The following is a 6,875-nucleotide window of genomic DNA, read 5'->3' as shown; positions in this document are numbered from 1 at the left end:
CCTATGAGGAAATACTTTGGGAGCTGGGGATGTTTAGTTTGGTGAAGAGAAGGTTACGAGGTGACATGCAGAGGTGGGATCCAGCAGGTTCTCACCAGTTCCCGAGAGGGGGTTACTAATTATTTGTGTGTGCCGAGAGGGGGTTACTACTTGGGTCCGCTTTTCCGCCTCCACGCCCTCGCCTCCCCGAGAGGCATCCTGCCTTTGAACGTGAAGGTTCCATATAGCAATTGCGACTAATAATGTACCTCCCTGAACTGGGTTAATCCCTTTCAGGTCCTGCAATTCATGGATTCTCAGCCTTTCGTGCCTTTTATCTCACCAGTCTCTATCAAAGAACCTGCTTGTTTCACCATTGCTGTGTTCAGATTTGTGAGTTGGGGCATTTTCTGTAAAGTGATGATGATTTAGAAATGACCTGGTGCAAAAAAAATTGGGGGGTCATGGTGGGGTGGCTGCCCATGGGGGGGGGCATCCAGGTTTTGCCCAGGGCTCAGGTTTGCCCAGGTATGCCTCTGCCCCCTTTGCTGAGAGGGGGCTGGCGAGGGAACCTGTTACTAAAAATTTTGGATCCCACCACTGGTGACATGATAGCAATGCTTAGATATTTGAAGGGATGTCGTGTTGGTGAGGGAGCAAGCTTGTTTTCGGCTGCTGCAGAGACTAGGACCAGGAGTCATGGATGGTTGCCAACTTGCAAGGCTTTAAGAGGGGAGCCAACATCTTCGTGGAGGATAGATAGGGCTATCTGTGGCTGCTACTAATGATGGGCCTTTCCCCACTCACCATATGCCGCGGGGTAACCTCTTGAAAAGACACGGGGATCCTCCACGTTTCCCACCGCACCAGTGGCCACAGCGCAGCTGCCCCGAATCTGCTGCTCTCCCACCCCCTTGGCGCGCATCAAATTAGCTCCTCTTCAAACAGCAACATTTTCAAAAACGCCGCGCTTGCCGCGGGGTGGTCACAAACCTCGGCTGTTTGCGCGTGGTTGATTCTCTGACGCACAGCCTTCCGGCCAATCAGGCAACAGGCTCCTCCATTTTGTTTAGGGAGGGTGTTCCCGTCAGAAATTACGCGACATGAAGCTATGTGCTGACGTAGACACAAGGCAACATGTCTTTTGCAATGCCAAAACCGCGACAATTGAGACATGTGCACAAGGCAACGTCCCAACATTGCTCCCTTTGCTCGAGCTCCACAGCTTTGCAGCTTTGCAGGGGAGGTGCGTGCACTTTGCGCATGCACGAGCTTTCTTTTCTATTTCAGCCAATCAGAAGGCTTGATTGCCGTGGGACACTTGCTCTGGGACCCCACGTTATTTCATGAATGGCAAATGAGTGGGGAACAAGTTCTCCGTGCTCAAAAGCTGCGGAGGCTTTTCTACGTGGGGTAGCTGCGGGGTGGCACACAAAAAGAAGTAAGTAAGGAAAGGCCCTTGATGCATGCCTACTATCTCCAGTATTAGAGGAGCATATGTATTATGTTAGGTGCCCCACAGGCAGGATAACACTGCTGCAGTTGTCCTGTTTGTGGGCTTCCTGGAGGTACTTAGTTGGCCACCGACTGCTGGACTTCATGGGCCTTCATGGTGTCATGATGTGTGTCATGGGGGTTGGGCTGTTACTGGGGTTGATGCGGTGCGATGCTGTGCTCTGTCGGCTGCTATTCTGTTTCTCTCCCTGTATGCAAGTATTGCATTGCAAGCAAGAACAGCACCACCAGTTGGATTACTGCCAGCAAGGCATAATCATTATTAGCCCTAAAAGGAAACAGCTGTTGCTGATAGAGAAAAAGGTTAAATAAGCACAAAAGAAAAAAGCCAGGGTTTTTTTTTCTTTTTCTCTCGTTACATAGAGAGGAGTGACAATTAAGTGGGGCTTTTAGCCCAAGGTTTTGTCAGTACTGAAAAGGTTTTTTTTTTTACTGGTAAAGGAACTACCTGCAATGTTGTTTGTTCCTGTATTTTAACTGCTACAAATAAAAGCTATTGGACGGTGTCATTGATGGCAGTTGGACTCGTCTGCTTTCTTCTCCGTGCTCGAAAGTGAAAGTGAAGTGAAAGTAACTCACAGAGAAACTGTTAAGAGCTCGTGTATCTAATCTGGAGGAACCGGGTTTGATTCCCCGCTCTGCCGCCTGAGCTGTGGAGGCTTCTCTGGGGGATTCAGATTAGCCTGTGCACTCCCACACACGCCAGCTGGGTGACCTTGGGCGAGTCACAGCTTCTCAGAGCTCTCTCAGCCCCACACACCTCACAAGGTGTTTGTTGTGAGGGGGGCAGGGAAAGGAGATTGTAAGCCCCTTTGAGTCTCCTGCAGGAGAGAAAGGGGGGGATATAAATCCAAACTCTTCTTCTTCTTGGGAGAAGAGAAAGGGAGAGACTTTTGAAGGAACTAGAAGGCTATTTGCTAGCTGGTTTGCAAGAGTGTACAGACGCCAGAGCAAAGGGCCCGGCTCATACACTCCCACAGGTGCCTTATCTGTAACCTTGGTGGTTTGAAGAACTGTTTCAGTGAATGTTACTCTCTTTTGGTTCACACTTGCGGGGGGGGGGGGGACACTGTTACATATTATGAACTGTTCTGAAGTTTGAGCTCAGAACAGTCTTCTGCTTTTTACATCAGCAATAAAATCTGTGAACTTTCAAGTGTTTCATTGTCTATGCAGAGGAGTTCTGACGCTTGGTCTGATCCAGTACTCTCAGGACTGAAGGGTCATCCGCACAGTTCTCTGGTTCTTAGCATCTCCAGGTCAGAAACCATAGCATCAAGGAAATGGACTTCTTCCCTGAGAGCCCAGGGTTTAACATTTGAATCACATACTGTCCTCTCCAGATTTCACCCCAAAAACAGAAGCTTTGTAGGGCGAAAGCCCCACATTACTTCGTTTACTTTCTACAAAGTCTTGGTGAATACCAGGAAAAGGGTCAACAGGTGCATTGTTAAAGAACCCTAGAACTAGCCTGATGTTAAGAACATAAGAACATAAGAACTAGCCTGCTGGATCAGACCAGAGTCCATCTAGTCCAGCACTCTGCTACTCACAGTGCTACACCAGGTGCCTTTGGGAGCTCACCTGCAGGATGTGAAAGCAATGGCCTTCTGCGGTTGCTGCTCCTGAGCACCTGGTCTGCTAAGGCATTTGCTATCTCAGATCAAGGAGGATCAAGATTGGTAGTCATAGATCGACTTCTCCTCCATAAATCGATCCAAGGCCTTTTTAAAGCTATCCAGGTTAGTGGCCATCACCACCTCCTGTGGCAGCATATTCCAAACACCAATCAAACGTTGCGTGAAGAAGTGTTTCCTTTTATTAGTCCTAATTCTTCCCCCCAGCATTTTCAATGGATGCCCCCTGGTTCTAGTATTGTGAGAAAGAGAGAAAAATTTCTCTCTGTCCACATTTTCTACCCTATGCATAATTTTATAGACTTCAATCATATCCCCCCTCAGATGTCTCATGTTTTGTGTTCATCAAACCGCTACATTGGACAGTAATTATTACAATCATATTCAGTATGCAAACAACCAAAGACAGAGTTTACTGTTGTTATCCAGTTTCACAGTCAAGATTCATAAGTGAGTTAACATATAGGCAATCTAGAAGGAGGACAATTTATAATGTAGGATGCCGATCTGGGTTCTTGGAAGGAAGGGTGAAAGTTGTGAAGGCTCTCTAGTCGAAACGGATGGGTTCCTCAGAGTTGTTTCTGGAATCTTGGAGAAGGAGCTGCCAGCACTAGCGCACAAACTCACAGACGTACGAGCGCTCACTTCTGCAATTCTCATCGTTCCACGCAAGATAACCTGGAAGGAAAAAGAGAAAACAGGCTGGGGAAATGTTTCTTCCTGTGCTTTAGGATCAGTGAGGTGGTTTCCCTGATATTATCAGATCTCAGGAGCTAAGAACCGTTGGACCTGGTCAGTATTTGGATGGGAGGCCACTAAAGAAGTCCTGGGTGGTTACGGAGAGGCAGGCAATAGAAAAACCACCTCTGAATATCTCTTGCCTTGAAGACCCTACCGGGTTGCCATAAGTTAGCTTTGACTTGGTGGTGAAAGAAGATGTTTGGGGGGGTAGGGGAGGATTGGCAGCGTCAAAGGCCAACTCATCCTGCAGTTACAGACACTAAATGTGTGCATCTCCCCTGAGACCCCCCCCCCCAGCAGATTCTGCACAGCCTGCCTTTCGGAATGACTAGAAGCAGAGCTTCTTAGGGGAGAACTTGGCATCGGCTGAATTATTCCTCTACTGGCGTGCCTGCAATTGCTAAGCCAGCAAGGCGTTTTAGAAGGGCTGGCCAATCTGGAAACGGGATTTGGACCCCTGGCATGTGGCCAATCGTCCTGACTTTATTTCTCCAACCACAGCATGCGCACGTGAAGACACCTCACACGGAATCAGAAAGGTCAGTGTAACCTCAGCTTGTGGGTTCTGTGGGGCAGAACTTGGAATGAGTTTGCAACAACAAATTTTTAAAAACAAAATGGTTGACTTTCTTAACATATAACATCAACATTTAACATCAACATTTAACAGGTCCTGTTCAGGTTGCATTTTCAAGTCCTTATATTTACAGTCTACTGATACTGCCAAGTCCAATTCTTCTTTGCAAGTGGGTTGGCTCCTGAAGACTCCAAGGGCTTGATGAACAGGATTCAACATGATGAAGGTTTCCAGGAGAACTCTCACCCATTACAAACATAAAAACCCTTAACAAGGTGTTCAGGGCTTATACAAATCAAGGTCCGAGTCTGGTAGCCTTGTCTCCTTCAAACTACAGGAGCTCTGCAGCCTCCTGCTGCTTTGAGTCTCCACCCCTTTCTGGGTCAACCCATTCTGAGCATTGCCTGCTCTGGCCCCTTCTGCACAGGAAATGTACAACGGGTTGCAGCTCTCCAGGAAGAGGCCTTTCACATCACCTTGTGGATAATATGACCCAGCTGGGGGCCCCAGACTGTTTAGGGTTTAAAATGTTAAAACTAGAACCTCGAACTGCATAAGGTGTTCCACCTGGATCCAGTGCAGCTCACAGAGCATTAGTCACATACGGAGTCCCCATGGCGACCTGATAAGGACCTGTGTGGCCACATTTTGGTCCAGCTGGAGCTTCCGGGTCAGGATCAAGGGCAGCCCTGCATAGAACGAGGTACAGTAACCCGTTCCGGAGGTGACTACTGCCTGGGACCTTTGATCTTCTGCACACTGAGCCCATTTCAAAAGCTTGAGATCCAGCATGGTGCAGTGGCTAAGAGTAGGTGGAGAACCAGGTTTGATTCCCTTCTTCCCCACACCAGCAGCGGACTCTTATCTGGTGAGCTGGGTTTGGTTCCTTGCTCCTACATTTCTGCTGGGTGACCTTGGGCTAGTCACAGTTCATTCAGAACACTCTCAGCCTCCCCCCCCCCCCATAAGGTGTCTATTGAGGGGAGAGGAAGGGGGTTTCTTAGCCACCTTGAGTCTCCTTACAGGACAGAAAGGCCGGGTATAAATCCATCCTCTTCTTCTATATTGCCACTCATTTGGTGAGTGTAACTCTATCTCTGGAAGACCCACAGACTTGAGATGTCTCACCTGATGATGAAAAGGCTCACCTGAGTCACACCAAAGCTCTACGCAGTATTCATTATTTTTAGAATTGTTGGGTTCACCAGTATTCCAAGCCCTGTAGTTGACTGTAGATCTATCAGACCATCTCCAGTGTCGGTTCTGCATTGACAAGAAAGAAGTTCTGGTTAGGGGCAGAAGGACCAAACAATGAAGGGGTGCATTTCCATTCTCTGGCTGGTTTGCTGGAGATTTGTCCAAGGTAGTTCACCGTGAAGCCTTAAAAACATGAAAATAAACCAGGGCATAATCATGCTGCGTTCCCCTTCTCTCCAGTATCGGAGGATCATGCCTTTCACACCAGGTGCTGTGGAACACACAGGCGGGATAACGCTGCTCCCGTTGCCTGGTTTGTGGGCTGCTGGGATTGACTGGTCTGGGTCTGATCCAGAGAAGCTATTCTTACATTCTTATTGTTGGAAGTGAAGGACTTCCAACTTGTTGTTGGAAGTGAAGCATCTACCACAGAAGCAGAATATGTGTCCGCTGCTCACGTTTGTCATGAGTTACAGTGGTTATGCCAACTGCTAAAGGATCTAGGCATAGACACACCACTTCCTATACCAGTGTATGAAGATAACCAAAGTCACATTGAACTATCTAAACAAGAAGATGTGAAGAAGCGCACCAAGCACATTTATTTATTTATTTATTTATTTATTTAGGCTTTTATACCGCCCCATCCCCGAAGGGCTCTGGGCGGTGTACAGCATGTAAAAACAGTATAAAACAGGTTAAACATTTAAAAGCAGCGATAAACCCAAAAATTTGATTTGCACGATCTCAATAGATTGAGATATAATTAATAAATAGTTAATTAATAGCTAATTGGCGCCCAGTGTTCCACATTTAAAATTCCCTCTCCCCTGGGAAGGGAGGCATGGCGAGTCTCATTCGATGGTGAAGTACCACATTGATGTGAAGTACCACATAGTGAGAAGGCTGCAAAAGAATGGCTTCGTTCAACTGATCTACTGCCACACCACTGAGATGTTTGCAGATCTCTTCACTAAACCCCTACCGAAACAAGCTTTTGAGAAGTTTAGAAGCAAGATAAGCCTGACTACCTGAGTCAAGAAACATCGAGAGGGGGTGTTGGAAGTGAAGGACTTTACACTGTTACGCTGTTTCCTGCCTCAGCCTACAGAGGGGGTTTTACTAGAGAGCTAGTGGCTAGATAGGGACCTAGGGATTTGACACCTTTACTCGATCATGCTGGTTCTATCCCTTTGATGTTAGACTGATACTCTCAGGGACTTCCTTCC

At 47.5% G+C, this 6,875-nt stretch overlaps 1 long non-coding RNA gene across 1 annotated transcript; it reads right to left on the bottom strand.

Moving 5' to 3' along the window:
• Positions 1-3,514: 3,514 nt before the first annotated feature.
• LOC125425518 lies at positions 3,515-5,713 on the bottom strand. Its single transcript, XR_007243377.1, has 2 exons — positions 5,598-5,713; positions 3,515-3,809 (listed from the first exon to the last, which is right to left on the bottom strand). It is a non-coding gene; the product is annotated as an uncharacterized LOC125425518 (long non-coding RNA).
• Between the last annotated feature and the right edge of the window lie 1,162 nt (positions 5,714-6,875).

The sequence above is a fragment of the Sphaerodactylus townsendi genome, unplaced genomic scaffold (genome assembly GCF_021028975.2).
Source record: "Sphaerodactylus townsendi isolate TG3544 unplaced genomic scaffold, MPM_Stown_v2.3 scaffold_670, whole genome shotgun sequence".
NCBI lineage: Eukaryota > Metazoa > Chordata > Lepidosauria > Squamata > Sphaerodactylidae > Sphaerodactylus > Sphaerodactylus townsendi.
Note: the sequence above shows the minus strand (reverse complement) of the source record. Positions and strands in the feature narration are given on the sequence as shown.